Source organism: Lolium rigidum, chromosome 7 (genome assembly GCF_022539505.1).
Source record: "Lolium rigidum isolate FL_2022 chromosome 7, APGP_CSIRO_Lrig_0.1, whole genome shotgun sequence".
NCBI lineage: Eukaryota > Viridiplantae > Streptophyta > Magnoliopsida > Poales > Poaceae > Lolium > Lolium rigidum.
In genome coordinates this window covers 46,138,196-46,147,255 of record NC_061514.1, presented here as the reverse complement: position 1 = coordinate 46,147,255, position 9,060 = coordinate 46,138,196, and the positions used below count along the sequence as shown (strand labels likewise).

Sequence of the window (9,060 nt, the reverse complement as noted above, 5' to 3'; positions counted from 1 at the left end):
CTTCCTGGAACACAGCTTCTTGGAGACACGGTGGAGGCGCCCGAGATTGGGAGGGGCGGGGGCGGCGCTGGAGGTGAAGCGGCGTCGGCGACGTCCGAGCTGGGAACGGCGGGCGGCGGCCGGCATGGAGCCCTACGCTGGGATGGTGCGGCGGCGCCCATCCTTGTGAGGGGCGGAGGCGACAGCCTAACTGGGACGGCGGGCGGGGTCGAGGCGGGTCGAAGGCGCTCGAGGTGAGGGCGTCGGCGACGGCCCTACTCGGACGGCGGGCGGGGCGGAGGCAGGGCCGAGGTGCTGGTGGTGAGGCGCGTTGGCGACGGCCCAGCTCAGACGGAGGGCGGCGTCTGGTGTGGAGGAAACAAGGAGGGGGTGGTTGTTCAAATCAGGTGGAGCATCTGATGGCTCAATTTGTTGCTTCATTTACGGACGGGGACCTGCCAAGGAAGGGAGGGGAGGGGCGGGACGATGGACGACTATCAAGTTGTGACGACGAAACGTTTTGACGTATTGGAGCCTAGGCAGAATAAGGAACATGTTCCTCCTTTTTAAGTAGAATCCCTCAATGACATACCACAATGTGAACATGCGAATTTGTGGCTTACACTGATGAACGTTTGCAACATGAGAAAATCCTATATAGCATTTTGTCGAACATCTCTCACACGCATTGGCGGAGCCAGTTAACGTTTATGACTTCGCCCTAGAAATCATGCATTTTCATGATGTCGATTGCAAGCAATATATGGGTGAGGGGCAGTACGCTGTCGATCTGGGTGAGGGAAGGCAGCGTCCTATGGCTGTGCTCGGCGGTGGCTTCCTGGAACACAGCTTCTTGGAGACACGGTGGAGGCGCCCGAGATTGGGAGGGGCGGAGGCGGCGCTGGAGGTGAAGCGGCGTCGGCGACGTCCGAGCTGGGAACGGCGGGCGGCGGCCGGCATGGAGCCCTACGCTGGGATGGTGCGGCGGCGCCCATCCTTGTGAGGGGCCGAGGCGACAGCCTAACTGGGACGGCGGGCGGGGTCGAGGCGGGTCGAAGGCGCTCGAGGTGAGGGCGTCGGCGACGGCCCTACTCGGACGGCGGGCGGGGCGGAGGCAGGGCCGAGGTGCTGGTGGTGAGGCGCGTTGGCGACGGCCCAGCTCAGACGGAGGGCGGCGTCTGCTGGTCTGGAGGAAACAAGGAGGGGGTGGTTGTTCAAATAAGGTGGAGCATCTGATGGCTCAATTTGTTGCTTCATTTACGGGCGGGGACAGCAACTGCCAAGGAAGGGAGGGGACGGGCGGGACGATGGACGACTATCAAGTTGTGACGACGAAACGTTTTGACGTATTGGAGCCTAGGCATAATAAGGAACATGTTCCTCCTTTTTAAGTAGTGTAGATGTAGATTAGTGGTGATATATAATCGGTGCTAAAAAAATGTTACACATGGTCGTCTACTTTTGTGGTGGCGAAAGGTTGTATATGGACGAGGCGAACAACTCTCACGTTAGGCCGTTCCCTGTTTAACCCCGCGTATGTGTGCGATTAAACTAGATATATACTACAACTGGTCCTATAGAAATACATTGAACTTAATTTTGAATTGGACCAAAACTTAATGGCATGATCTCAGGGGCAACATAACTCCATCTTATCTGGGATAAACCTGTAGTATGAAAAGTACATATATATTAGGATGCTGAGACTTATATAGTAAATTAGTATAAACATCTTTTAAAAATAAGTAAAATAATATAGTGTGCCAAATTGTAAGGCACTCTGTAGATTGTTTACTTCAAAATTAGACGTCTACGGGTTTTGTATGCTTCTGTTGAAGATCCTAAGTACCCTCATGATCGTGGTACGCAAACTCATAGTGAACAGTCTTGACAGCTTATGTAATAATGTGAACTAGCAGGGTTACCCGCGCATTTGCGCGGCTAGATTCATATTTATTTTATTGTATTTGCATAAAGTACATGTAAAAGTTATTGAGTTTGTAGTAAAAATACCTTATACGTAAACTCATATTGCATTGTAGTGAAGAACGGATATTGTAGTGTTGATTTTTGCATGGTAAATTTGTTATAGAAAACTTTATATAGAGTTGTGCTATCTACCTACTACTGTGGTACTTAGAAAAATGAAATGTAATGGGCCTGATATTGCAAAGCACTGATGTTGCTATCTCCAAACCCTGGTGAAATAAAGATGCCTCATTTCAAAATTGTCAAAAAAAAAGATGCCTCATTTCAAAAGTTGGATATTATAATTCTCTTGTGGAATAAGAAGCCTCCGTACCTTACTGAAAGGAAAATCGTAATCTTTTGTTAGGTAAAATACCGATAGGTCTAAGCGGAACGAAAAGGATTTTCCATGAGTAAGTGATTGTCTGATAATAGGATTGTTGTGGCAGATACAATTTAAATGGCTGGAACTCCTGCTTTTAAGTTTAGAAAATAAATGATGATAAAACTGTGCAGAAAATTATAATAGTTATTACAACAGTACAAATATAATAAATGTTGCAATACCAAAGTTGCATCATCCAAAATGGCTCCTCAATGTTAACATCACTACAACATACTCCAAATACATATAGTCTTGTTTTCTGACACATCTTGGAATATAATTGTTTGATGCATGGCACTCCGTAAGAGTATCAAATTGAATATAACACCAGATATATGTGATTGTTTCTGCTCTCTAATATCACCAGATACAACCAAGAAAAGGACATACATGAGAGAAAATGCCGTGGCTGTCTTTCTTTGGTTGTCAAGGCTGGTCACTGTTTCATGGGTCCATAACATCTTTTTTCTTCATTCCTTAAATTTCTCCAGCAGCTGAAATACAAACAATGCAAAACTGTTTTATCTTTACATAGCAAGCTAGATTGCTGCCCCAGAACAGAAAGTTCGTATCAGGGTTCATGAAGCAATTTCCATGGACCTGACAATATTTCTTTGTATAGTAATAACTGGCACAAACAATTTTATCACTAAAGTTATATCAGCCATAATGGTTCCAAAACGGTCTATAAAGGCATAATTTCTAATTCTTTGACAATAGTTGCACAATGGCAAAGCATTGTCATCAGCTATGAATAAATTGTATGGTAATAGTATGCCGTACCGAAGCTTAATACAATATGATGGAAATCAGAAAGCAATAATCGAGAGAAGCATGGAGTAAGAATTTTTATTATTATTATGTACTAATAGTCTAAGTGAACACACTTTGGGGAATGAGATGTTGACAGTTGTAAACCTGAACGCACATAAAGAAGATTAGACGTATTCAAGAAATATATAGTTCAGCTTTATGGCTGGAGACAATGTGGAGTAAATATTAAAATACTGGAAAACATATTATGTTCATAGGTGTCTGCATAGTGAAAGGTATAGATACATTGTTCATGCACGCTATAATCCTGTTGTACAGACCTAGATATGAAGAACCACCCTTGTATGATTTAGCCGATCGCTCATATCCGTGCAACAATGAAGGGAAAGATTTAGTAAGGTGACTCTTCATGATATAAATTTTTTAAAGTTTAGGCAATAGTGGGAAAAAAATTAGATGCATCTCAAGGTACGTTCCTGGAAAAGGATGGCTGTGAATTAACCGGAGACACACTATTACCAAATCACCAGGCATACCCTGCAGTTAACTTGTAAAAAAATTCTAAAGGAATATGGATAATTTTCGTAAGATCAAAGATGGACATCCAAGATAACCTTGTCATACAGTCCGATTAGCATTTCTCAAACTCCCCGAAAGTGTGCTTTCTCTTCTCATCTTAGACCGGATCGTCTACCAAGATTTAGATGGTAAAAACTGGCCAAGACCTCCACGCCGCCATCCATCGGGTATGTCCGCCTCCACGTTGGTGATATCCACTGATCCGTCCATTTCTTATTATTTGGATATATGTATCAGTATTTGAATCGTAGTATTTTTCCAAAAAAAAATTCTCCAAGTAGAGATTACAGAAAAACCCAGCTACCAAAATCATTTCAAGCAGACTTCAGAGTCACTGATTTTTTATATATAAAAGCTTTATTTCTTCTTGCAAAAGGTTATCTATAAGACAGCCCTTTCATCAGATGACTATCACACACCTTGTCTGGCAAAGGTTAATTTTTTTAGCTAATGCTTCCAGAAATAACATTTATCAAGGTTTCAACATACATATCTATTTTACGCATCAATCATATGATATACAAAACTAAATTGCACAGAAGCAACAACATCTGATATGTATTCCAAAACCAAGCCACATAAAAAGGGAAAAACCATTAGATCTAGCACCATATTTGCCATCAATCTTACTGGAATTTTCAAAACCATGTGGACGAAAGCTGCTTATAAATAGTAAGCACCATTAGATAGCATTTTTAGTTTATAGAAATTTAGAAAATCCATAAGCCTATACATAGACTGCGAAAAGATCATAGAGCTCTGACCTGTATGAAACTCCTCATAATTCTTTAGGAGAGATGCCAATAAAGCTATGTTATATGGAATGTAATGCAGGGAAGCTGTTAGATCTGAAAAAACAAAGTTGTATTAAGCACTTAGAATTGTTTTTTTATAATTCCAACTGTAAGGAGGGACTGCAAAAAATTTAGATGCGTGCAAAATTTGGGATGCTTACAACTGAATTAGAGCAGACATGCAGTTAAAAATCTAATCCTTTTGCCTCGGCTCCTTCAGACAACCTGAAGAAAGGGATAACATTAGTAAATTTTTTGCTGCATATACTTTGTTGGCAAGAGCAAAAAAACGCAGCATAGTTATTATCCAATAATACCAGGATCGATTTTAGCACATAGGTACAAAGATTCATCTCTCTACTTCTTTATGTGCGAAAGCCATAACTGTAAGATCAAGTAGCTAGACCCTTACCATCCATGCAGCTGAACCGTCCAAGGTTATCGTTATACCATCAGTGGAGGCGTGGAGCCATGTGGTGACGCGAGACAGTCAACACATTGAGCAACTTCGTATTTGATTAGATAATACCTGGGGCGGAGCCAAGGGGGGACGAGCGGGGGCGAGACCCCCCCTATCGATCTGTTTTTCCTTTGACAACGATTAACGATAGGATAAATTTCAGCGTCTCTGGCTTACTTCGCCCCCCCTGTCGCTCTGTAACACGACATCATGCCCATAAGCCCACCAGCCCATCTAGAAATTATAACTGATAGCACAAGCTAGCTGAAACCAAGTAATGGAGAGCCCACCAAAGAAGGCGGTAGGGCTAGAGTGACAGCGATCTGGATACAAGCTGTAAAGCGCCGCATTGTTTCGACGTTTCGTTCCTGCTCTTCCAATGGCTACCGATGAGGACGATTTTGATTAGAACTACTAATCGATCAAACTTGAAGGTCCGAAGGAAAGCGGGCGAGCGGCCACCACAAAGAGCATGCTTGCGCGGGTGACAGTCCGGCCGGCCGGCCGCGAGTTCTGTCCGTCTGTGTGGCAACCGGGCAAGGATCTAGGGTATTTTTACTCGTCCATCTACATCTGATTTGTTTTACTAGTATTAGTTCTTAGCTCACCTACTGATATTAAATTAATTTGTGCCTTCAAAATTATTGACATTGAATGGTAGTAAAATGCAAACAGAAAACTTCACTCAGAAATTTCCCAATTCTGCTTGCGCTTGTGAAGACCAATTGACTCGATCTCTTTTCAAGCTCTCAACTTACAATCTGATTAACTGGATCACCATCCGAAGGCAATTGATTTGGTTTTAAATTAGATGTATCTTTTGTCTGTCGAGAGATGATGACTGAATTATTACATACTAATTGATATACTGTGCAAATAATTGCTAGAAGATTGCCTCAAACGAGATTATCCAACCATTTGATGAGCTTTGTAGTACTAGAAAATAAACTTGTGCTTTGTACCGCTAAACAATTGTTCTATGTTATCGTTTCAACAATACAGCGAGACGTCATAATTTTGATGTTTTATCACCGCAACTTATCTTCTAATGTAGAATTGGCATGCATTAAAGCGAGAGTCGAGGGAATTTTCCTGTCGTCTTTGACTCTTCGCCCCCCCCCCCATGCCAGAATCCTGGCTCCGTCCCTGGATAATACAGAGGGCATTGCTTACCTGAGATTTGATCAGCCACCGGTATTGCACGAATCAATCGGACGGTTCTCAGGATGGCTTCTCAGGTAAGCCTGGAAAAGGCCAAACGGAGCGACATCACGTGAGAATCAGTGGTAGAACAGTCGGAATTGGCGAAAGATCTGAAATTTCTAGAAACAGCAAGTTCGGAATTATTGAGCTTACTTAAAATTGATTAATAATCAATCCCTGGGAGCTCCGGCGAGCGATCGAGATATCATAGCTCGGATCATACAGTCGCTCGTGAACTCCAAAAGGGAACTCCCTCCCTGCAAGATCGGCACATAAATAGAAAAAGACTGCCGGATCGGATTACTTGCCCCAGCGACCAGCATATCGAAAAGTATAGAAACAATTCGAAGCTGTCTTCCCAAGATTCCGGCCACCGCAGATGGTCCGCAAGTCCGTGACTGCCGATTGACGCCTGATCTCGCGAAACCCCTCTGATCATTCATCTTGATGCAGCCAAGAGCCGGATGAGTGGTGGGGCGGCGCAAGGCTTCTAGGTGTTGTACAGTTGGCGAAAGAACCCAAAGAGGTTCAACCCTAGGTGGTCTGTTTGCACGTATAGAAAATATATTCTGAGGGGCTATGGTTTCGCTAATAGTTTTTCTTTAATCTGAACCGTTTACGTTTAGTGGCTTAATCTAAGCCATTAGTTGTCTTGTGTTTTAATAATATAATAGATAGATTCGTAAAATTTCAATCGACCACATTCATGCTTTACAGGGGCATGTACCCCTACCATCTGTGGATCTTTTTTCCCTGTTTTTTTATGATGCCGTTTGTTGCTTATGAGAAATTCTACGAAAGAAAACGAACACTGTGTTTGGTTGCATGGAATTGGGGCTTGGAATCGGAACTAGAATTTGCTAAGCCCAATTCACATGTTTGGATTGCCTTGGAATTGAGATGCTTGAAACCACCGACATGCTTCTTCGCTCGGGAGGTTTGCTTCCTCGCTCTTCTTCCTCGCCCCTTCCAAGGCCCCTTGCAACCACCGCCATGCATCCCTGCAACCGCCGCCTCGTGCCCCTGCAGCGAAGTTGACTGGTCGAGATCCGGCCGAATCCGGCCCTCCCCAATGTTCCGCTTGGTGGTCGCCGCCTGGACGGGATTCCCCTAGCCTCGAGGAGAACAAGTCAATCCCGACCACATCTGGCAGATTCCGGCCACCGCCGGCTCGATCCATGGCGGAAGGTCGAACTCGAGCACGCTGGGGCCGGGCACCCCTACCAGCTTCATCCCGCCGGCAGGTGTTGTGTAGAAAATTCAGATTCCATAGCTTGTTCATCCAAACATGATTTGGAATTGGTTACTCTTTGATCCCAATATCAATTTCCAAACACATCCAAACAATAGAATCCAATTGTAAGCCAATTCATTTCCATCTTAGATTTGGAATTTTAGTCCAATTCAATTACATGCCAACTTTCTATGCATCCAAACACAATGGAAGGGTACTTTGTGAGCCTATAAATTTATTTTCTAAAAATTATATTTATATAGATTTAGTTTTTAGAGTGATTTATACGAATTTAATGTTCTAAGCCAAAACATTGTCCTCGAGATTTCGGCCCATTACTTGGTGTGAGCTCAAAGCAGCATGTGGCCCAGTGATCCCATTATTTTCTTCTATATATGCAGCCGGGAAGAGAGGAAAAAAATGCTGGACACGGGCTTACCATCTTGTCGCGACGGCACGACTCAAAAAAATCTGAAACAAATGTAAACCAACCCGGTTTTTGGTTTTGCATAGAGCCTTCATCTTTTTTGTTGAGATGTTTTGCCGGGAGTATTCTGGTATTGTGATCTCAGCGCTAGGAGAGTATCGACAAGCAATAGAATGCGTAGAGCGGTAGCTAGACGTTGGAGAGACTGGTACCGTGGCTGTCTAGACTCCAGAGTCGAAGCACGTTTCAGAAATGGAGCTCTCCCCTCTTCCGGCAGGCGGCAGGCCACCAACGCCAATGGCGTGCCGATGATCGGGTTTATTGTGCTGACCGATACGATGTGACATGACATGACTTGGACAGGGTAATAATGTCGCACGCCGGCTGTCATTCATGGCTTTGCTCACTCCACTGCGCATCGCTGATCCCAGAGCCATCATATCGTCCTACATCATCGTTCATCATGCACCATGTCACGTTACTGCGACCACGAAACTGTCAATGTCGAGGTCTGCCACGAGGGCCAGCCGTGTACATCACACATGTTATAATAGCCGAACGAATCGTACACTAAATTAACGGCATCTCGGCAAAGTGAATATTGGTGTCGGGTCGGATTGAAAATGAAGAAAAAACCCTAATCCAGAGATCCGACGCAAACTAACCTACGTGACCATACGGACAGTTCGTATCATAAATATGTGTTCGGAATGGGTAGCTGTAGTCACATCGTGACAGGAGCATCTTCAGTCGCGTCTTCCAAATAATGTTTGGGATGACACACAAAAAATGAGAAAAATCGCATTTCAGTCGCGTTCTACAAAGCAAAAAAGCGTCTCAGTTTATGTCCGGCGTCCCTGGTAGAGACTCTATACATCCGGACGCATGCATGCAGCCCCTACTTCCCACATGTTATTCTCTTTCCCACTTTTCTCTCACCTACTTTTCCCACATGGGGTGGTCCCCTCTATTAAAATGCATGTATTCGGACGCTGTTTGAGGGACGCGGCTGGGAAGAGCCTCATTTTTGTACAGATTTTCGGTCTCTTTTTGTCCGGCGCGGTCCCAAGCGTGCCCCAAATCGTTTGCGCCGGACGTATTTTGAGGGACGCGACTGGAGAGGCTCTAAGTGCACACGTTCACGTCGTTCTCCTTCAGATCCACCTGCCATCGAATGTGCATGTTTCGTCTTTTGGGCGGTGCCGCTTCGGTTTTTTGCGCCTCGTTCATGGTGCTGCCCCACCTAACCGGCATCCC

General features: G+C 44.4%; 1 long non-coding RNA gene across 1 annotated transcript; it reads right to left on the bottom strand.

The window, feature by feature from the left end:
- Positions 1-2,440: 2,440 nt before the first annotated feature.
- LOC124678715 lies at positions 2,441-6,026 on the bottom strand. Its single transcript, XR_006994612.1, has 3 exons — positions 4,641-6,026; positions 4,450-4,533; positions 2,441-2,826 (listed from the first exon to the last, which is right to left on the bottom strand). It is a non-coding gene; the product is annotated as an uncharacterized LOC124678715 (long non-coding RNA).
- Positions 6,027-9,060: the final 3,034 nt, after the last annotated feature.